The following is a 23,852-nucleotide window of genomic DNA, read 5'->3' as shown; positions in this document are numbered from 1 at the left end:
CCATATATACAATGCAATATTACTCAGCCATCAGAAAGGATGAATACCCAACATCTGCATCAACATGGATGGGACTGGAGGAGATTATGCTAAGGGAAATAAGTCAAGCAGAGAAAGTCAATTATCATATGGTTTCATTTATTTGCAGAACATAAGGAATAGTATGGAGGACATTAGGAGAAGGAAAGGTTAAAGAGGGTTGGGAATCAGAATGGGAGATGAACCATGAAAGACTGTGGACTCCGAGAAACAAACTGAGGGTTTTAGAGGTGATAGGGGTGGAAGAATGGTTGAGCCTGGTGATGGGTATTAGGAGGGCACATATTGGATGGAGCACTGGGTGTTATACACAAACAATGAATCATGGAACACTACATCAAAAACTAATAATGTACTGTATGGTGACTAACATAACATAATAAAAAGAAATAAAGTCTATTTTGTCTGATACAAGTATTGTTATTCCAGCTTTCTTTTAACATTCACTTGCATGAGAAATGTTTCTCCATCCCCTTACTTTTAATCTTCAGGAATCTTTAGGTCTTAAATGAGTCTCACAGACAACATATAGATGGGGTGTTTTGTTTTGTTTTTTTGTTTTTTAAGATTTTATTTATTTGACAGAGATCACAAGTAGGCAGAGAGGCAGGCAGAGAGAGAGAGGAAGGGAAGCAGGCTCCCTGCTGAGCAGAGAGCCCGATGTCGGGCTCAATCCCAAGACCTTGAAATCATGACCTGAGCTGAAGGCAGAGGCTTTAACCCACTGAGCCACCAGGCGCCCCGGATTTTGTTTTTTTATCCACTCTATCACTACATCTTTTGACTGGAGCATTTAATCCATTTCCATTCAAAGTAATTATTATATGTATTTATTACCATTTTGTTACTTGTTTTGTGGTTGTTTTGTATTTTTTCTCTGATCCTTTCTTCTCTTTCATAGTTTTTTTTTTCATTTTCTTTAGTGATATACTTGGATTCCTCTCTATTTTTTGCATATCTATTATTTAGATTATTAATAGATATTTGCATATCTATTATTATTGTTTTTTGATCTGTGGTTACCATTCAGCTCATACATAACATCTTCTGCATATAGCAGTCTATATTAAATGGATGGTCACTTAATTTTGAACTCATTTTTTACTCCTCTCCCTTCCACATTTCAGACATTTGGCATCATATTTTATATCCTTTTGTTTTGTGTTTCTCTTGACTGATTTTTACGGGATATAGTTAATTTTTGTTTCCTTTTGTGTTTCCAATTTTTCTTATATTTACCTATGGTTTTTGTATTCCACTTACAGAGTCCCCTTCTAATATCTTTTTTTGTAGGGATGGTTTAGTGGCCATTAGTATTTTTGATGTTGCTAGTCTGGGCAGCTCTTCAATTCTCCTAGTCTGAATGATAGCCTTGCTGGGTAGAGTATTCTTGGCTGCAGATTTTTCCCTTTCAGCTCTGGAATACATCATTCCATTCTCTTCTGGCCTGCAAAATTTCTGCCGAAAAATCACCTGATAACCTTATGGGGTTTCCTTTGTATGTAACTGTTTATTTTTTCTCTTGCAACCTTTAAATTTGTTGTTGTTGTTGTTGGAATAACAGAGAGAGGAGGGGAGAGAGAGAGAGAGAGAGAGCAGGGAAGGGGCAGATAGAGAGGCTATCACATGACCCTGAGATCATGACTTCAACCCAAATCAAGAGTTGAACACTTAACTGACTGAGTCACCCAAGTATTTCTTTTATTTAAAAATTAAAAAAAAAAAAATTGAAAGGGAACCTTTAAAAATTTTTATCACTATTTTGTGCTATTTTAATTACTATATGTCTTAGTATGGACCTTCCTGGGTTGAATTTGTTGGGAGACCTCTGTGCCTCCTAAATACAGTCTTCTGTTTCCCTCTCCAGATTTGGGAAGTTCTCAGCTATTAGTTCTTCAATTATATTTTCTGCCCCCCTTTCTCTCTCTTCTCCTTCTGGGATCTCTATAATATGACTGTTATTACACTTGATGGTGTCACTGAGTTCTCTAAGTTATTATCATTATACAGTATTTCAGTCTGATTACTTTCCATGACTCTATTCTCTAAGTTGCTGATACATTTCTCTGCTTCCTGAACCTACTATTTATTCCATCTGTTGTATTTTTAATTTCATTTATTGAGTTCTCCATCTCTGAAAAGTTTTTTTTTTTTTAATCTGTCAAGGATCTCACTGATGTCCTCCACCCTTTTCTGAAGTCCATTCAGTATTTTTATGATCATTACTTTAAATTCTGTATCAGGCATATTACTTATTTCTGTTTTACTTAGGTCTCCCTCTAATTTTGTCCTCTACTTCCATTTGGGACATATTTCTCTGTCTCTTCATTTTGTCTACCTTTCTGTGTCTCTCTGTGTTAGGAAAGTCAGCTATGTCTTCTACTCTTGAAAGCAGTGGTTTTATGAAGAAAAGGTCCTGTAGTGCCCTTCAGTTCAGTGACCTCTGTTCACCAGAACGTGGCACTTCAGAGGAGTCTCCTATGTGGGTTGTTTGCATCCTGCTATTATGTTGGAGTCACTTTTCCTTCTGGTCCAGATGTCTGCACTGATTCCCTGCCTGTTGTGGGCTGTGCTTGCTCTTTGTGATGTTAGTGAGACCCAGGCAGGGTGACTCTGAGATGGCATGACAATAGAAGGGCTCAGGGAAAGGGCAGTGGTGTTAGCAAAATTTGCACTGAGCTGCTGCTTCTAGGCTGGATGCCCCACAGCCTGGTTGCTGCTGGGGCATGACTCATGGCAACGGCAGTGGCCAGGATCTCATTGCTTCTGTGCATGCTGTGGCTGCCCAGGGCACTCACATCATGTTAGCAAAATTTGCACTGAGCTGCTAGTCCTAGGCCACATCTCCTGAAGTGCAGCAGCAGCCAGGGGTACAGCATGAGTGGTGTTAACAAAAATTTCCCTGAGCCTAGGGTGGAGGCCAGTGGACTTGGGAGTCAGAGAGTCCTCAGGAGAACATGTGTTTGGGGCACACTGCTAGCAGGTTAGGCAGTGCTGCCTCCCGCTGTGGGGCTGGAGAAGAAAATGGAGACTGCCAGCTCCTTTGTTTCTGGAGAAGTCCCCTAGCACACTCCAAAATCAGTATCAATAGATCTCCCTCCCCTTGTGCAAATTGTCAATTCTATGTTGCCCCTCCTCAGGCTGTTGTCTCTTTAAAGGTAGGACCCATCTATCCTTAGCCCTCCCAGGTCACCCAGTGCGGAGTCAGCTGACTTTTAGAACTCTCAGCTCCAAGTCCCACTGGTTATACAAATTCATGGAATTCAGCCCCTCAGGTTTGTTTTTTTTTTTTTTTTCTTCCTTCCTTCCTTTCTCTCTTTCCTTCTTTCTTTCTTTTTTAAGATCTTATTTATTTTTATTTGTCAGAGAAAGAGAGCACAAGCAGGAGAAGCAGCAGAGGGAGAGGGAGAAGCAGGCTTCCCACTGAGCAGAGAGCCCAATGTGGGACTTGATCTCAGGGCACTGGAATTGTGACCTGAGCCGAAGGCAGACGCTTAACTGACGGAGCCATCCAGATGTTCCCAACCCCTCAGATTTTCAAGTCCAAACATTATGGGAATTCATTTTCCTTTTGTGAGCTCCCTGGTGTTTCCCCTCTCCACAACTCAGCACCTTCCTCCTCCAGGCAGATCCTAACAACACCGTCTCTGCCCTAACTTTTTGGCGCAGCTTCTTTTCTACATTTTGTTGTGGAGTTTGTTCTGCAAGTCTTTGAATCACTCTCTAGTTTATTTACTTGGACATGAGTAAAATCTAGTTGTAAACAAACATGGGATGAGGCGAACTTAGGGGCTTCTTCTCCCATCTACCCAAGCTTGTTTTTCCCTGTTTTTCAACCCATTTATTTTTCTTGTGACAGATTTTTTAAGTGGGCTCCACTCACAATGTGGGGCTTGAACTCATGACTCAGATCTAGAGTCCCACACTCCACCAACTGAGCCAGCTAGGTTCCCCAACAGATTTTTTCATTTCACTTAAGTCAGCCAGCATAGCAGCTACTATAGGGAGGGGCTGATTAATTGTAGGAGCAAGGACAGATACTAAGGTCCTGTAATTTGCCTCTAGGACTGACTCTAAGATACAGCCTTTCACACCAGAGGAAAATAACTCATTATCTGGACCTCTAAAATGCCAGGTGTAAATGGCATTTTCAAACCCAGTTCCTGTATAATTTCCTGTAGTTCTTCCCAAGACGTCCAGTGTAATGGAGGGGAGGGAACATCCGTTTTTTTTTTAGGCCGGCTATCTTAATGCTAGCATTTATCCAATTAATCAAATTAGCTAGGTGCTGGCCATTCTCATCCATGCCAGTAGCATACAATCTTTGTCTTGAGGCATGTTGAGCAAGTGACTGAGGCTATTTTGATCATGGCTGGCCTGGGTCTTTATTTGAATCAAACAACATGCCTATAAATCATTTTCCTCCTCTATGATAATGTCCATTTCATCAGAGGAGTCATTATCCCAGAGATGACATGCTGAAGGGTCCTAATTCTCTTGAGATATAGTAATTCTCCTTTTAGTGCATGGTAGTCTGCACCCATGCATCTTTACATGCCATAATTTTTTAGATTTATTATTTTTTTAGTAATCTCTACACCCAACATGTGGCTCAAACTCATGACCCCAAGATCAAAAGTCATACACTCTACCAACTGAGCCAGCCAGGTGTCCCACATGCCATACTTTCTAATCATTCTTCCTGTTGTTGGATTCTTTTGGACATGTCTGCGTTAGAGAAACATACAGCTTGCCCATTCTTTTTCAAAGTTAATGCTTCTCTGGTCTGTTGCAATTTCTTCCTTACCTGTAACTCCATTTCCGTGACATCTCTTGATGCACAAATCAATGGCCAAGCTACTGCTGCAATAGCTTATTCACTTTCCCTTCTCCATTTCCTTTTCCCCACCATTTTAGATATCTAACAATCCCTGGGGCATTTGGGAGGGCATCCCTGTACTCATACACTTGTCCCAAATGCTCAAAAAACATGGCCAAATCTCCCCAGATGGAGGTGACTGGCCAATCTGGGGTTTCCCTCTCAGACAACAGGTTTTCTCGTGACATGGCCTCATTTCCATGCTTGTTTTGTTTTCAGCTTCCTGGCTGGCTTGCCAATAGTTATAAGGTGGTGAAGGGGCAGTAAACTATCCTCCAGGCAGAAAACGCGCTCTTGAGACTGAAAAATGAAGCTGGACACACCATATTGTTTATATAGAATTTTATTCAGGGTAACTTACTGATGTAGGGGATCAGGTAGGCAATAATTCAGGTGCTAGGCAGCTACTTTCTGCCCAGTTCAGACCTTAACCCACAGCTTTTATATAGTAAGAGGCATTGCTGTGAATATCTGAAGCTCCTGCCTGAAGCACTTTCTTTGCTTCTGTTAAGTGGACAATCACTTCCTTTGGGAAAGCATCTCTCTCACATTATCAGGCCATGTATCTGAATGGGTTGACTATACTCCAGGCCACAGGCCAGCTCAAACTTTCACTGTAACTCCCAAGAGTAGGGGTTGCATATCATATAGGATTGGATTCAATGCATGTAGCTTCCCCCAAAGTGCTTAATCACACAGAAATGGACCTGGGTGGCTCAGTTGGTTGAGTGCCTGACTCTTGATCTCAGTTCAGTTTTTGATCTCAGGATTGTGTGTTCATGCCCCATATTGGGACAAAAACAGACAAAGAAAAAAATATCCAGTTCTAACGACATCAGTTGAGAACCTGGACCCAGTCATACCTAAAAGCAAGATATCTTTAAACTGTGAGCTAAAAATTTCTCTCTCAATCTCTCACCCAAAATATTTCATCCCCAAATCTCATGTATTTCATGATCCTCTAGGTTCTTTTTTTTTTTTTAAGATTTCATTTATTTATTTGACAGACAGAGATCACAAGAAGGCAGAGAGGAAGAGAAGCAGGCTCCCCACTGAGCAGAGAGCCAGGATGTGTGGCTCCATCCCAGGACCCTGGGATCATGACCCGAGCTGAAGGCAGAGGCTTTAACCCACTGAGCCACCCAGGCACCCCATCCTTTAGGTTCTTCCAAATGAAATTATATGGTAAGATTTAGACATAAGGGTATATATTAACAGGAATTAAACATTAGGAAGATAATATAGCTTAGTGGTCAAATACCCAAAATCAAATCCTACCTCTACTACTTATTAGCTTAGTGACTTAGGATGAATTTAAACCCAGATTTTTCAACTATAAAGCAGAAATGAAAATAGTACCTAGCTTATACAATTACTGTGAGAAGTAAATGAGATATTGTAGATAGAACAGCTGATGAAACTAAATCCTATAATGAGTAAGATATTCTGAGAAATGCAGAAGTGATTTTATTTAGCAGTGCTTTGTATGACTGAACTAGAGGGAAAGGGCTGGAGAGTAGGGGCAAAGAACAATTTGTCTCTTCTGAGCACTTCTGTGCCCATAGCCACTTGATTGGAAGAAGAAACCTTGAAAGAAGTGTGATCCCCACAAAAATAGGCCCTTGTCAGTCTGAGCAGGGAGAAGCAGAAGTAGTAGTAGTAGTAGTAGTAGTAGTAGTAGATTGTGGTCACCTGGTAGCATCTATGTAGAAATAGAAAAGGAGTACACTGCTTAGTTTTAAGGGACTTAGAGGGAAGCACCTGGGAAAATTCTTTGACCTATTTCTTCCCCACATCTTCTACTGCATTACGCTTGTGTTCTTAAGGCCACAGAAATCACAAAACAGAATAAATGCAAAATAGCATCCTTGACATGCCTAGCACAGAGTCCAGCAAATAATTAATATTCAGTAAACATCCTTCAAGTCCTAAGAATGCTTAGACCTACAAACATATATGCTTGGATCCATGCTGAGGATTTGCTTTGCAACCAGAACTATATAGCACCTCAACTTAGCATCTAATATCCTGTTTCATAGGAAACTGGAAGAGATTATTTGTATTACTTTAAAGAACTGACCCCCCCAACCCCTGCCCTTTGGAACATACAGGCTTTATTATTTAGGATTAGGTTAGGTCACAAGTAACAAGAAATCTGAAATAACAGTGGCTTATTTCCTCTCATCTAAATGAGGTCTAGCAATTTGAGAGTCTAGGGTAGGTATGGTGGGGAAACAATCAATTTTCTGTTTTTGCTCTTTCATCCTCAGTATGTGCCTCCCACCTCATGGCCCAAGATAGCTATCAAAGTTCCAGGTATCACATCTGCACTCAATCCAGCAGGAAGGAGGAATGAAAGAAATAGGGAATGCCTCTTCATTTAGGGACATTTCTGGATTGTTCTACACACAACTTTCATTGCATCTTGGTGGCCAGAAATAAGTCATGTGGCCACACTCAGAGGCAAGGGGGAAAGCTAGAAAATGTAAACTGTATTGGGATGGCTATGTGCTCAGGCAAAAATCTAGGTTCCAGTATAAATGAAGAGGTAGATAATATATACCAAAACAGACAAGTAATGATCTCTTCCACACAGAAACATTCTGGCCCATAAACATGTGTGTCAACAATGCAAAGATAGGAGGAAGTGTATGAGGAGTATGGGGGGAACATGGGGGCATTCAACAGGGAAAGATTCATCAAATGTTCCTTCCCTGAATTGAATGTGCATTTCCTGGAAGACCTCAATTACAGCCAGAAAGTAACATTTATAGAGGGCCTACTATGTGTCCAGTACTTTCATACACATTAATGAATCCCAGAGCAGTAAAATGACTTGTCCAAGGTCACAAAGATAGGGGAAGAAGGGAGGGAGCCAGGATTTAACTTCTAGATCTCAAGTCCTACAATGGCTGCCACATTACTCTTTTTTTTTGAGGGTCAGATACCAGAAGCAAGGAAGATTCTCAGTGAATGCCAGTGTTATAGTACTGGATTTATGGCTATGCTATCAACCCTATGGGCTTTTTAACCTAAAACAGTGTTAAGTGTTACACAGGCTCTAAATTCCCAGTAAGAAGGGCGCCTGGGTGGCTCAGTTGGTTGGGCAGCTGCCTTCGGCTCGGGTCATGATCTCAGGGTCCTGGATCGAGCCCCACATCGGGCTCCCTGCTCCGCGAGGAATCTGCTTCTCCCTCTCCCTCTGCCTGCTGCTCTGCCTACTTGTGTTCTCTACCTGTCAAATAAATAAATAAAATCTTAAAAAAAAAAATTCCCAGTAAGAGAGACAAGGAGGCTGGCTCTCAGGTGATACTTTATTTTCAGAAAGAAACAGAATTCTTGAGGGATTTAGATGCAAGTTTAGTTCCTGAGTTTTCTTTCCTGGCTAAGGGTTGGGGGCTGAGGGTGAGGGAAGGCAGGAAACAAAGGATTACTTGTGGCCCCTGTCCAAAAATATCCCTTCCCACTACACCAATTAGAGATACATTTGCGTTAACTGGTTTCTCCTTTGAAAGCAATTCTGCCATGCCAAGCCTCATTAACAACTCAGTGTGAACTCCTTTAAACAGACAATTCACTCAGCTCTTAGCTGAGGTCCTATAAGTGTCCAGCTAAAGTCCCTGGATTTACCAAAGAAATTTATGAAGTAAATACATGAAGTAAATTCACGAAGTAAATACATGTCTCTATTTATTACAATTAAAGAAGGGAAGCAGATTCAGAAAGATGACTGTAGAAATGGGCGGTATGGAAAATGGACTGGAAGAGGTCCAGCCTTTATGTGTCTTTCATTGACCAGCACAAAACGGTGTGGAAAGACAAGCAAGCAAAAGGTTGAGGGGCTTCTGGGTGGCTCAGCTGGTTAAGAGACCACCTTTGACACAGGTCCTGATCCAGACTGAGTTCCGCATTGGGCTCCCTGCTCAGCAGGGAGTCAGTATGCTTCTCCCTCTTACCCTCTCTCCCCTCTCATGCTCTCTCTCTCACTCTTTCTCAAGTAAATAAAATCTTTAAAAAAAAAAAAAAAGAAAGAAAGAAAGCAAAAGATTGATTCAAAACCCAAAAGACCACTAATTTACTATTAAGGGCAGGCAATGTGAGGTAGCAGCAGTTGCTTCCAGACCTGGGCTGTTCCTGCATGCATAACAGGATTCCAATGCAGAATTAGCCACCAGCTCAACACAACTGCTTTAACTCTGATAGCCTTGCTCAAAATGTAAATTTCATTGCATCAATAATAAATACTGCTCTTTCTATAAGTCCAATAGAAATAGACTTTTCTTGTTCTATCTCTTCCTGAAGTTAATTTTTAAAAAACAAAACTTACTTTTTTTTTAAAATGCATTGTGCTTTGTAAAGGAAAAAATAATCACACAGAAAATACTGGTGTTCTAGGTAAGCAAGGGGGCTATCTCAAGCAAATGAGCATTTGCTGTGAGAGAGGGGAACAGAAATTCAGCTATGTGACTGCAATCCTTGTGGCTGAGTCCTGCCTTGCTACTTATTGGAAGTGTGTTTTAGCAGATCTTAACCTTGCTCCGTTTCTATTTCTCATTAGTAAAATACAGTTATTGTCAGTTATGAATAAATGAAATATTCCTTTCCCCTTCTGCCAAAGCATTCATGTTCACAATCCCAAATATTTATAGAAATTGCTATTATTTGTTTACATTACAATTTCCTAACTTCAGTTAAGTCAACATGATGCAAGAGGATCAAGACCTTTTTGGTCATTTACTGGGCTGAAATCTTGTCAGACGTGCCTACAGGATCCAAAATGACAAAAGACCTATCATTCAAAAGACCTGAAAATATAAGTTCAGAGTAATGTCAGGTACAGGATACTAAATGGCAGGAAGACATTGGTAGAATATTTGACTAGTTTAGTCACCACTCCAAGGCCTAATACATATCTTCATTATTAAATACCATGGATGAGGCGCCTCAGACCTAATCTGATGCCAAGTTACTTAAACTCTGAACAAGATGTTAAGTTCCCCTGAATTTCTTATGCAAGATCCAGATCAAGGCAGGCTACTCCAACTATGGCCTGAGCACCAATTCTAGGGGAATAAACCATCAGAAATGGGCCAGCACAAGGGCACCCTTTCACACAGGTTTTCATAAGGAGCCACTTACATGTCTGTTCAAACCCACTGGTTCCACCCCCTTGAGGGAAAATTAAAAGAATAACAAACATTACCTAAAAACACCAGTACAACTCTCATGAAATAAATGTTGAAAAAAAAATCAAAAGAAACTACAAATTATTAGCATAAGTGGGGTGCTAGTACATCTCAGGCAAGCTCTGCCACCTACCCAAAGTTTGGAATTTTCTAGCAACTGAGAGCCCAGGCTGAGCCTGGAGGTACAGGGCGGCTGATCCCAGCTGTAGGGAGAAGAGGCACAAAAGTTTAAGGTCAGTCAGGACTTTCCCTTTAGCATGGAGAGATATTTACCGTCTCTTGGTAAAAGGAACATTTATAGAGGGCAGCTGGGGAACAGTTGAGAGTCTTTACAGTGATTCAAGGTGAGGGCTTCAGAGAGTCTTGATGGTGTCGCAGCAGTGATTTTTCTGGTTGAATTGCTGAATATTCTTTTCTCGGAATTATACACACCTTTTGGGGCACCTGGATGGCTTAGTCAGTTAAGCGTCTGCCTTCAGCCAGTTCATGATTCTAGGATACTGGGATTGAGCCCCTTGTCAGACTCCCTGCTCTGTGGAAAGCCTGCTTCTTCCTCTCCCTCTGCCTGCCACTCTACCTACTTGTGCTGTCAAATAAATAAACAATCTTAAAAAAAAAAAAAAGAATTACATAAGCCAGAACATTATTTGGGAACTTTATTTTTTTTAATATTTTATTTATTTGACAGAGGGAAATCACAACTAGGCAGAGAGGCAGGCAGAGAGAGAGGAGGAAGCAGGCTCCCTGCAGAGCAGAGAGCCCGATGCAGGGCTCAATCCCAGGACCCCGGGATCATGACCTGAGCCGAAGGCAGAGGCCTTAACCCACTGAGCCACCCAGGCACCCCTGGGAACTTTATTTTTAATAATAATAATTTTAAAGCTAGAATAACTCACAGGGATAAAAGGTACAGCATAGGGTATATAATCAATGGTATTGTAATAGTGTTTATGGTGATAGATGGTAGCTATACTTGAAGTGAGCACAGAAGAATATATAGAGTTGTTGAATCACTATGTTGTACACCTGAAACTTAATGTAACACTGTATGTGAACTGTACATCAATAATTTTTTTAAAAAGCTATATACCAATGAATTTTTGTGTCTAATAACTAACTCTATTCATATGTATTTTATCTGCCTTCATAATAATCAAAATGTTTTTTATGACATGCTTTTCTTAAGTTACTATAGACTTCTTTCCTTTACTCTAGGGTCTGACGTGAGTCCAGTCCAGTTCACATTACCTCTAAGAAAAACATGGAAGAGGAGAAGGAAAGAGGATACAGAATTCTTGGTCTTCCTCAGTTTGTGATTCCTATATATACATGCCCCTGCTACCATACCATTCTCATCCCTCTTCCTGGGAAGAATAAGTGGGACAGGATGTTGTTTCTGCTGGTGGGACTTTTTAAAAATTGAGGTGAAGTTCACATAACATAAAATTAACCATTTAAAAGTGAACAATCAGTGGCATTTAGTAAATTCACAATGTGTTCAAACCCTATCACCATCCAGTTTCAAAAACTTTTCCTTACTCTATAAGGAAAATCCATACTCATTAAGCAGTTATTTCCCCTTACTCCTACCTCTGTATCTTAATAACCCCTAATCTGCTTTCTGTGCTTCTGGGGCCATGCTTGGTCACTTCCTCCCTAGAAATTCATGGAGATGTGCAGGCTGTACTTTGTCTCTCTGACCTCAGAGAAACCAGGAGGTAGATCACTCTGAAAACATGGTTAAACTGTGGACCTCCATGGGGGATACCGTCCCTTTAATAAGAAAATAGAGAAATTGGATTAAGAAATCAACTCATTATATATTCAAAGCCTCACCTAATAGATGGATCAGTGCACTACTTCTTGTAACTCATAGGTCAGACTAGTCTCACAGCCACTACTGCACGCTGGGAAACAGCCTCTGTATTTGTAGCAAGCCAAGAAAAGAGCTGGACACCTTCATAGCCAAAATAATAAGTATATATGGTTATATTTAAATGCTAATAATTCAATCATTTAAAAAGGAGACACTGACCCAGTAATAAATTAAATGTATATCAGTAAGCCTAACATTAGTGAAATGAATGTTTCCCACCTAATATCATGGTGGGGAAATATACTCCTAAAAATATTTTTAAACTTTTTAAAAAACAAAAGTAGTACTTGACACGATAAGATATAATGAACACTCTTACTATAAGTAAAAGACAAGAGAAAAGGAATAATCAAAGGTCACTCTCAAATTCTGAGTCTAGAAAATGGGAGGGTATTGGCACACATAATGGAAATAGGGCTATCCAGGAGGAGAGTGAGTTTAGGGTGTAAGAAGCAAAGAAGACTTTGCTTCCCAAAATGTGACTTTGAAGTAGGGGGGAAGGGTACTCAAGGGAAGGCACAGAACAGGTCAGTGATAATGTGGGGTTAAGATGAGAGGTCAGTTCTAGGGATCTGGGAGTAAGAGCTATTCACTTCCAGTGCAGGTGGTGGGGAATTAGTATAATGTGTCCAAGCAAGGTCTCTGGGAAGAGATGTGACCAAACAGATCAGATCAAACCTTGGGGATCATCCACATTTGAGTAGAGTGAGCAAAGCCTCTGTGGGAAGCAAGGAAAAGTCTTGAGAAATAAAGACGAGACATAGGATAGCCTAGAGTCCTGGAGACCAGAAAGGAAAAAAGTAGGATTAGGTGGGTAGGGGTGTTGTGCTCACATTCCTTAGACAGGTCAAGGGAAAGGGAAAGGGAAACAGGAAAAGATTCAAAGAAGTCCACACTGAGGAGAACCCTTTGGCCTTTGATAGAACAACTGCCCAGGGTCTAAAGCCTGTCCCTGCAGGACTGGAATTGAGAGGGATGAGGGAAGGGATGTAGCATATTTCAGTAGATGTCGGGTGATGAAAGGAGGAAAATACCATGGTGGTTTAAGGGAACAACGACAGAGAAAATTTTCAAAGAAGGCAGACCCTGACCCTTGGGTCACTGGGTGACACATTCACATGGGGTTTCCTGGCTGGTGCTGGCCAAGGTGGTATAATCCAGCACTCTCTGGTCAGAGTTTTATACCAACAGGTATCATAGAGTCAATTCCAAAGTTCATTCAGTGCCCAGGTTGTGAAAAGAGCAAATAAACCATGAGTGTTTTTTTTTTTTTTTTCAAATCCCATTATCTATACCAAAATGACCTCTGGAATAGCAGATAGAACCTCTACCCCTTTGGGAAAGGAAGTGCATCAAACATAGAGACACTGCATCAGAAGATGAACAACTCATCCACATATTTGAAGAAGCTGGAGCCTAGACAAACATAGTTCTCATTAAAAAGTGGAGTGGAACGGGGCGTCTGGGTGGCTCAGTGGGCTAAGCCTCTGCCTTTGGCTCAGGTCATGATCTTGGGGTCTTGGGATCGAGTCCCGCATGGGGCTCTCTGCTCAGCAGGGAGCCTGCTTCCCCCTCTCTCTCTGCCTGCCTCTCTGCCTACTTGTGATTTCTCTCTGTCAAATAAATAAATAAAATCTTAAAAAAAAAATGGAGTGGAAGGAGGCTGAATATAGTGGAGATGGAAACCAACAAGATGAAAACTCCTCACTTTCTCAGGGTAAGACTGCCTGGTAGTGGTTGTGGTGCCTCCCCAGGAGGCGCTTGGAGCTGCGAGATGAAAGAAGGGTCATGGGTCTAGTTCATAGTTCAGAGAGTAGTATAAGAGTCAGAGAGTAGTATAAGAGTGAAAGTCAGGCTATTTCAGGAGGTTGGAATCTGGGGGGTTCAGCTATTAGCAATAGCTACTGCCATGGGGGAATGGGAGGGAATCTTTTACCACCACAGCCAGAGCTTGGCCTCAGCAAGCAGTACCTCCAAAGCAAGATCCAACCACTTGAAGTGGATGAAATAAATACTCAAGTAATACAGTAAGGAATCCATGAGGCCCTAGAGACGTTGGGATAATAGAAAATCCACCTAGAACTTAAGATAATTTCTGTGGTAGGGTAACTAAATGATACAGAGTGCCCATTACTAAAAATTCAGGCAGAATCCCACTTACTGGAAACAGGGAATAAGATCCAAGTAAATGACCCACCCACCCCCCACCCTAGGCTAAACAGGAAAACTAAGCTTCTAAGTATTTCCCTGTTTAGAGACATGATTAGTGGATTACTCTCAGATTCTGGAGTAGGTGAAGGCCTGCAGCAGCAGATGATGGGGGGAGGGATTTGGGGCTAGAATGAGGTCAGTCATTGCCAAAGCTATCTGTCCAGCTCAGCCTTGTGTATCGACTCCTGTAGTGTTTTCCAACACCACCAAACAATTCCCCAATTCTCAGGTGATACCAACGTGGTGTCCTACAAATTTAACTCAATTCTGACATGTCTACCTGGAGACAGCATCAGATACAAGTTAAGGGCTCAGTTCCACAAGACTTCCCCCGGGACTTCAGATGCCAATTACAAGTCCAGATTGTAACCTGTGCTACTGATGGACCACCTATAAATTAGAGGTTCCCACTACCCTCCCCTAGGTTTGATTAATTAGCTAGAGCTGCTCACAGGACTCAGAGAAACATTTTCATACATTTATCATCTTACTATAAAGGGTATTATAAAAGATACAGTGAGTGGAATTTAAGTAACATAACAAATGAACACGAAAGAAGGGGGGAAAAGAGGCAAGTAAAACATGAGGACTATAGAGAACAAACTGAGGGTTGATAGAGGGAGGTGGGCAGGGGGATGGGCTAAATGAGTAAGGAGTACACTCATTCTGTTGAACACTGGATGTAAGTGATGAATCACTAAATTCTACTCCTGAAACAAGTATTACACTATATGTTAACTAACTAGAATTTAAATAAAAACTTGAAGAAAAAAATAATAAATGATACAGTGAACACCCAGATGAAAAGGTATATAGGAGCTTGTGTCCCTGTGGAATTAAGGTGTGCCAGCCTCCCTGCACTTGGATGTCTTCACCAACCCAGAAGCTCATCCAATCTTGTCAAGAGTTTTCATAGAGCTTAATCTGAAGAGCACCACTCGCCCCCCCCCCCACCTTTCCCTTCCTCCGAGGCCAGTGAAGGGTGCTTAAAGTTCCAATCCTCTAATCACTTGGTCTTTCTGGTGACTTGCCCTATCCTGAGGCTATCTAGGGGCCCCACCCTAAGTACTTCATCAACATAAACTCAGATACGTTAAAAAAGAGCTTAATATGAATAACCTGCACACGCTAGAAACGAAGGTTTATTGAGTGATAGCAAAGTGATAGTACAAAGCTCCCGTGGAGGAAGGGGACCCGAAGGGATTGATCTTATGAATAACTTTCTTTTTTTTAAGATTTTACTTATTTATTTACTTGACAGAGAGATAGAGACCACAACTAGGCAGGGTGGTAGGCAGAGGGCAGAAAGATGCAGGCTCCCCACTGAGCAGGTGCCTGATGTGGGACTCAATCCCAGGACCCAGGCATCATGACCTGAGCCAAAGGCAGATGCTTAACTGACTGAGCCACCCAGGAGCCCCTATGAATGACTTTCAAAAAAGTTTTAAAAACTACTCTCACTTAGGAAAACAGCAACAACAACAAAAAACAGCCTATCCTCACTTAGGAAGTTCCAAGGGTTTTGGGAGCTTTGTGCCAAGAACCAGGGACAAAGACCAGATATATTTCTTATTAACCACAGTCCCTACATGGAATCAGACTGGCCCATGCCACTGTGGCATTCTGGCTCATCAACCTCCAGCTGGGAATCCTTGGGTCTCCAGCACCTCTGACCTTACCCCAGAGCTAGCATTCTTTTCCAGTACTAGGCAGTGGGTCAAAAGCACAAATGCAGGGTTGAAGGAGAACTGGACCTGGTCTGGGTTCTCTTTCTCTGGCTCTGAGGAGCAATAAGCAGGTCCTAAAATGAACTCACTCATGTGGTGTGTGAGAGGCTCAGTTGAAAAAGCATGTGACTCGTAATCTCAGGGTTGTGAGTTCAAACCTCATGCTGGATGTAGAGATTACTTAATTAAATGAATAAATAAACCAAAAAAAAAAAAAAGAGGAACTCACTCATGACCCCAAAGGTGACTCTCCTCCCCCAAGTCTTCTCTCTACAGAAACACCATGAATGTTAGCCTCTGACCTGAGGACAAGGACAACCAGAAGCCTGCACACTATAGATCATATCTTCCCTTCATATCTTCCCTTTTTAATTAAAATTTCCACTTCAGTGCAGCCTGATTTCATTCACTCCCTGTGGGGTCCTGCTCTTCTTAACATTTTCATTGCCAATTACTTTATGACTCCCTTATTTGTGGCATACAGTCTTCCTTTTAACTATCAACTCTCCTCTCTATCTCCTCTAGGTTAATCAACCCACTATGAAAGCAGACTGAGATCAGAGAAGCTCAAGTTCAAAGGCACCAGGCAGTAGTCAAAAGCTGAAGACTTTCCAGACACAGGGGCAGAGACCATTCAGGGGCTTCAGCAGCCAATGGCAGTGCTCATATATTTATGGAACTACATACAAAAGCACATAGAGATTGAGAAAGCCATCAGCACAGAGTTGCTGTCAATTTGAGCACTAGCTTCTTTAGAACATGGGTTCTACTTCTGGGATTTTCACTTTTCTCTTATCCCACATTTCATCAAATGTGGGCCTGTCTGACTCTAAAATCTGCGCTTTAACCACTCTGCATGTGCAAGAAAATATAAAGGGACTGGCCCACGTGTCCCCTACTATCCTCTAGTAATGGCCAATTTAACAGGGATTTGGAGGGAAAGACCGAGGCAGGACCCAATATAACTGGCATATACACATTAACTTTATAGCCCAGTGCTGTAAAGTGGGTTTACAGTCAAAACCGTTCATATGTGGGAGATCAGAACTTGATGTCCTTCACCTATCTGAGTCCTGTGGATAAGATCAGAATGTGGAAGGCAGCCAGGAAAACAAACAGGGACTGAACTACAGGGCAGTGTTGGGTCAAGATGGAGACCCGTCCTCAGTGATCTGCTTCACTGGTATCTTCTACCTCTGAGTAGATTTTTAAACTCTCTTTTTTTCTACTTTAAAAAGGGTACGTCTTATACACATTCCTATCAGACTGTACACATCCATCTGGTCTGTGTCTTTGTCCATGCTGTGCCCAGGCCACTCTTCTATTTCCATCTGTCCTATCAAAACTCCACCATTCTCTAATGCACATCTATCACTTTATATCCTGAAAACATATTTGTATTCTCTTTTTAAGTTGCAACAAAGAGTAGTAATTGTTACTCATGCAGGATGCCTTATTCTACCCCTCCCTGTCTGTATCTATGGGCAGGTAACTTACTCTTCTTTTTTTTTTTTAGGCAACTTACTCTTCTTAAGACTCAATTTCTGCACCTGAAAATGGGAATATTAACAACCAAATACATGAAGATAAATTTTTGGAAATGAAAATCATGAAATGGTGTATACAAAGTACCTATCAGGGTGCTGGAATATAGTACTTTCAATACATGGTAATTCCCTTTCTCTATTGTTCTGCTTACTCTATTATGAGATAATCCATACCTCCTTTACCATTCAATAAAACCTCTTTTGTGACAAAAAAATGCACACATTGCACACTTCACCTTGTCCTATTAACTTATATGTCCTCTTTCTTCTTCAGTTTACAGAGAATTAGAAGCTTAACCTTATATTAATTATTTTACCTTCCTACCCATGGACCCAAAGTGACACATTCAGTATCTCAAACACAGTACATGCTTTAAAAATACTTGTTTTGTTGAAAGCATGAATAATAAAGTAAGGTAAAGAAGGAAAAAAATGAAAAAAAATTCTATGACAAAAAATGAAATAACTGTCATTTTTAAAAATTTATTATTTTTCTTTGTTTTTAAAAGATTTTATTTCTTTATTCAAAGAGAGACAGCGTGCACAAGCAGGGGGAGTGGCAAGCAGAGGGATAAGCAGATTCTCTGCTGGGCAAGGAGGTTGATGTGGGACTCCATCCCAGGACCCTGAGATCAGGACTTGAGCCAAAGGCAGACACTTAACCGACTGAGCCCCCAGGCATCCCTATTATGAATTTTTTTTTCAAAGTACATTCTACCCCCAATGTGGGGCTCAAACTCAAACTCCAAGGTACACTCTACCCCCAATGTGGGGCTCAAGCTCAAACTCCGGGAGCATGTGGAGTCACATGCTCCACTGACTGAGCCAGCCAGGCATCCCTACTTTTTCTAAGAAATTTAATTTCTGGGGCACCTGGGTGCCTCAGTTGGCCAAGCTCTTGCCTTCAGCTGGGGTCATCGCTTCAGGGTCCTGGGATTGAGCCCTGCATGGGGCTCCCTGCTCAGCAGGGAGCCTGCTTCTCCCTCTCCCCAGCCCTGCTACTGTGCCTGCTTGTGCAGTCTCTCTCTCTGCCAAATAAAAACAAATAAAAATAAACTTTTAAAAAAAGAAAAAGAAAGAAATTTAATTTCTAAGAAATTTCTAAGTTTAGGATGCCTAGTCATGGTAGTCATGACTCCAGGGTCCTGGGACTGAGCCCTGAGTCAGGCTCCCTGCTCAGTGGGGAATTTGCTTCTCCCTCTACTCTTCCCCCTGCTCATGATCTCTCTCTCACACTCTCAAAAAAAAAAAAAAAAAAAAATTTTTTTTAAGATTATTTATTTATTTGACAGAGTGAGAGAGAGATCACAAATAGGCAGACAGGCAGGCAGAAAGAGAGGAGGAAGCAGGCTCCCCGCTGAGCAGAGAGCTGATGTGGGGCTCAATCCCAGGACCCTGAGATCACGACCTGAGGTGAAGGCAGAGGCTCAACACACTGAGCCACCCAGGCACCCCACAAATAAATAAAATCTTTTTAAAAAAAGATTTATTTTTTTTATTTATTTATTAAGATTTATTTATTTTTAAAAAAAGATTTTAAAAAGATTTTATTTATTTGACAGACAGAGATCACAAGTAGGCAGAGAGGCAGGCAGAAAGAGAGGAGGAAGCAGGCTCCCTGCTGAGCTGAGAGCCCGATGTGGGGCTTGATCCCAGGACCCTGAGATCATGACCTGAGCCGAAGGCACAGGCTTTAACCCACTGAGCCACCCAGGTGCCCCAAATAAATAAAATCTTAAAAAAAAAATCCCATGTTTATTTACTCTCTGTTTCACCATATATAAAAGTGACCAGAATAGTGTCTGGTACAAGTAAATACTATATACGCTTTTATTATTATTCCCGTCTCCTCCCAAGTGTACTTCTTTGTTTCGTCCCTGGGAAATACTGTCAAATACTGTCCCTCATTTACTGTTCAAACCGAGATAAGCAGGAAGATCGCTGGGCTTTTGTTTTGTTGGGGGTAAGAGAGCACTGGGGAGCCCATTGGGTCTGACATAGAAAATCCTGCCTGTATGCTGCCATCTAGTGTTCACTTCAAAAAGCTATCAATAACCCAACAGACTACTCACTACTCTCCTTCCTTCCTCTAAGTAAGGACCTTAATACTGTTTTGTTATTGGATTCCATATTTGGGGAAATTTTGATTACCTAAAGTACAACTTTTGATAGTAATGAGGTGGTAACTGAGAAACTGGAAATTTCCCTAGAATTCTAACAGAAATGACCTCATAGTGAACTGATACTGTTGCAACCAAAGTCAAAGAATGAAATTTGGATTATCCTGTGAATCCTTCCTACAGGTACATGTAGCTTCTGTTGGGTAGGGCAATGAGAACCCAAATGTTTGAGCATCTTTCATGTAACAGTCTCTTTACACAGACCTACTCTAATTCAGGTTATCCTCAGGCCCCTCTGAGTTAATATTACCCTCCCTATTTTAAAAATAAGAAAATAGAAGCCGAGGCAGTTTAACTTGCCTGCTTTTTTGAATCTAGTTGAGAAAAGGATTAGGATTTGGACCGATGTCTATTAGTGTCAAGCTCTATCCTTTTTTCATCTATATTCCAATGCTTGTTTAAATGTCTGAAAATCCCAGAAATAGCTCACAAACTGTGGTTAATATCCTTGTAGGTTGCTACTTGTTTAACAACAACTAAAGAAACACAAAACCCTCGGGACTATTAATGTCCTTAAAATAAACTGTACTGGGACTCCTGGGTGGCTCAGTCAGTTGTCTGCCTTTGGCTCAGGTCATGATCTCAGGGTCCTGGGATCAAGTCCGACATCAGCCTCCCTGCTCAGCAGGGAGTCTGCTTTTCTCTCTGCCTGCTGCTCCCTCTGCTTGTGTGCTCTCTCTGACAAATACATAAAATCTTTTTACAAAATAAATTGTATCATTAAGATCTGAACCCAGACTTTCAAATACATAAGTCAGAAACAATAGATGCTAAGCACAAATTGACTAAATTCAACTTTTAAGAATTGAACTAGATGATAGTAATTTAAGGGAAAATGACCAATAAATAATAAAATATTAACCTTACCAAAAGCATCCTACATTTTTTTTTAATTTTTTAAAGTAATCTCAATACCCAACATGGGCCTCACACTCAGGACCCTGAGATCAAGAGTCAGATGCTCTATCTGAGCCAGCCAAGTGCCCCTCTATATTCTTATTTCATGAGAACTGAAACTAATCATAGGTTTCACAGTCATAGAAATCATGAAGATGTTATTTTTAATTACTTCTAATTAAAAAAACAAGCTTGTGCTCAATGCTGAGTTTTTTTAAAAGAAGAAACAAAATTAAAAAGCAACACCAATCTCTGTAATTCTCCTAATATTCTTTTTTTTTAAAGATTTTATTTATTTATTTGAAAGACAGATCACAAGCAGGCAGAAAGAGGCAGAGAGAGAGGAGGAAGCAGGCTCCCCACTGAGCAGAAAGCCTGACGTGAGGCTCAATCCCAGGACCCTGGGGACCATGACCTGAGCCAAAGGCAAAGGCCCAACCTACCACGCCACCCAGACGCCCCTATAACTCTTTTAATATTCTGATGTATATATAAAGTTTTAAATCTATATTTGCAAATGTGTGCATGTGTATATTTCTATAATTTTTAAAGATTTTTATTTTTTATTTTTAAAGTAATCTCCACACCTAACAGGGGCTGGAACTCACAATCCCAAGATCAAGAGTTGCAAGTTCTACTGACTGAGCCAGCCAGGTGTCCCTGTATAATTTTTTTTTTCTCATTAAACTTTTAATGGGTCTCAAAATTCTGTGACAGATTTTTGGTCAAGTTGTTTCCATTAAAAAGTAAAAAACTAGTGACTTAAAACTGCCACACACACACACACAAAAACAAATGGTCCACAAAACATTCTCCTTTCCTTCTGAAGGTTTTACAATGCATTGTTATCATTAACCAGTCTTTTACTATTAAACTTAAATGGCCAATTGACAGAAACAGTTCTGAGACCGTTCTCCCACCACTGATTAAGACTGGGGTGGCAGGTATTGGGGATAATACTCATTTAGCCTTCTGAGCTTTCTGGGCAGATTTGGTGACCTTGCCAGCTCCAGCTGACTTCTTGTCCACTGCTTTGATGACACCCACAGCAACCATCTGTCTCATGTCATGAACAGCAAAACGGCCCAGAGGAGGATAGTCAGAGAAGCTCTCAACACACATAGGCTTGCCAGGAACCATATCAACAATGGCAGCGTCACCAGATTTCAAGAACTTGGGACCATCTTCCAGCTTTTTTCCAGAACGGCGATCTATCTTCTCCTTCAGCTCAGCAAACTTGCAAGCAATGTGAGCTGTGTGACAATCCAGCACAGGTGAATATCCAGCACTAATTTGGCCTGGATAGTTTAGGATAATCGCCTGAGCTGTGAAGCCAGCTGCTTCCATTGGTGGGTCATTTTTGCTGTCACCAGCCACACTGCCACAACGAACATCTTTTACAGATACGTTCTTGACATTGAAGCCCACATTGTTCCCAGGAAGAGCCTCACTCAAAGCTTCATGGTGCATTTCAACTGACTTGACTTCAGTTGTAATACTGACTGGAGCAAAGGTGACCACCATGCCAGGTTTAAGAACACCAGTCTCCACTCGGCCCACAGGGACAGTACCAATACCACCAATTTTGTAGACGTCCTGGAGAGGCAGACGCAAGGGCTTGTCAGTTGGACGAGTTGGTGGCAGAATGCAATCCAGAGCATCAAGCAGTGTGGTTCCACTGGCATTCCCATCTTTACGGGTGACTTTCCATCCCTTGAACCAAGGCATATTAGCACTTGGCTCCAGCATGTTGTCACCATTCCAACCAGAAATTGGCACAAATGCTACTGTGTCGGGGTTGTAGCCAATTTTCTTAATGTAGGTGCTGACTTCCTTAACGATTTCCTCGTTTCCTTAACGTTTCCTTCTGGCTGTAGGGTGGCTCAGTGGAATCCATTTTGTTAACACCAACAATTAGTTAACACCAACAATTACACACCCAGTGTGTAAGCCAGAAGGGCATGCTCACGGTCTACCCGTTCTTGGAAATACCTGCTTCAAATTCACCAACACCAGCAGCAACAATCAGGACAGCACAGTCAGCCTGAGATGTGCCTGTAATCATGTTTTTGATAAAGTCTCTGTGTCCTGGAGCATCAATGATAGTCACATAATACTTGCTGGTCTCGAATTTCCACAGGGAGATATCAATGGTGATACCTCGTTCACGTTCAGCTTTCAGTTTATCCAAGACCCAGGCATACTTGAAGGAGCCTTTTCCCATCTCAGCAGCCTCCTTCTCGAATTTTTCGATAGTTCTTTTGTCGATCCCACCACATTTGTAGATCAGGTGAACAGTAGTGGTAGACTTGCCCAAATCTATGTGTCTGATGACAACAATGTTGATATGAGTCTTTTCCTTCCCCATTCTGGTTTAGGTTGAGCGGTGGTTTTCATGACACCTGTGTTCTGGCGGCAAACCCGTTGTGAAAAAGCTCCCTGTATAATTTTTAAAGTAGTAACATGTTAAGCATCCAGTTTGGTGGCCTTTAAATAAAAAGTTTATTTATTTATTTTTAGTAAACTCCACACCCAGTGTGGGGCTCGAACCCATGACCAAACGGCACATGCTCTTCTGGCTGAGCCAGCCAGGTGTCCTGGTTGCCTTTAAAAACCAAAAACCAAAAATCAAAAAACAATAACTTGAGATGGATTGGTAACAATTTTCCATGACAGAATTATTATTTTATAATTTTTTAATGCCCACATTGAGCTCCATTTTATGGTTAATCATATTTTATTTAACCAGACTCAATAGTTTCAGATTTTTACTACTGTAAGATAATGTAGGGGTAAACAACAATATACCTAAACCTAACATGTATCTCTGTATTAACATTTAGAGAGAAATAAGCAGTAAAAATGGAAAGTAGCTTTAATCAACAGTCTTGAAGAAAACACAGGGTACAAATAGTTAATAGGAAGATAAATGATCAATTAGACTAAGCACAAAAGTTACCTGAGAACTAACTATTTTGTCTTTAATGCTCCAAATGAAGTTAATAGGAATTGCTTTCTCAGAGGCAGTGCTGTGGCCCTTCTGTGTGCTATTATGACATTAGAAAGAATCAGGGTGTAGTCTCTAGTTAAAAAGGAAAAAACTAAATGCTTCACAAAGAAATCTGTTAGAAAATCAAGTAATATTTCTAGATGGGTTCGCAAACACAGGCAGAGGTAAGAATCTGAAGGAAAGATTAACCAGAGACAGCATTCTGTGAGTCAGGGTTCTGGAATGGGATGGATCAGTGTTGGAAACCCAAACTGTAATTGTGATCTTGGGCTATGCATTTAATGTCCTTGACCCTGTTTC

At 41.2% G+C, this 23,852-nt stretch overlaps 1 pseudogene; it reads right to left on the bottom strand.

The window, feature by feature from the left end:
• Positions 1–21,487: 21,487 nt before the first annotated feature.
• LOC123953544 lies at positions 21,488–22,964 on the bottom strand (annotated as a pseudogene).
• Between the last annotated feature and the right edge of the window lie 888 nt (positions 22,965–23,852).

The sequence above is a fragment of the Meles meles genome, chromosome 11 (genome assembly GCF_922984935.1).
Source record: "Meles meles chromosome 11, mMelMel3.1 paternal haplotype, whole genome shotgun sequence".
NCBI classification, from domain to species: Eukaryota; Metazoa; Chordata; class Mammalia; order Carnivora; family Mustelidae; genus Meles; species Meles meles.
The sequence above is the reverse complement of the archived record's forward strand: the minus strand, read 5'-3'. Positions and strand labels throughout refer to the sequence as shown.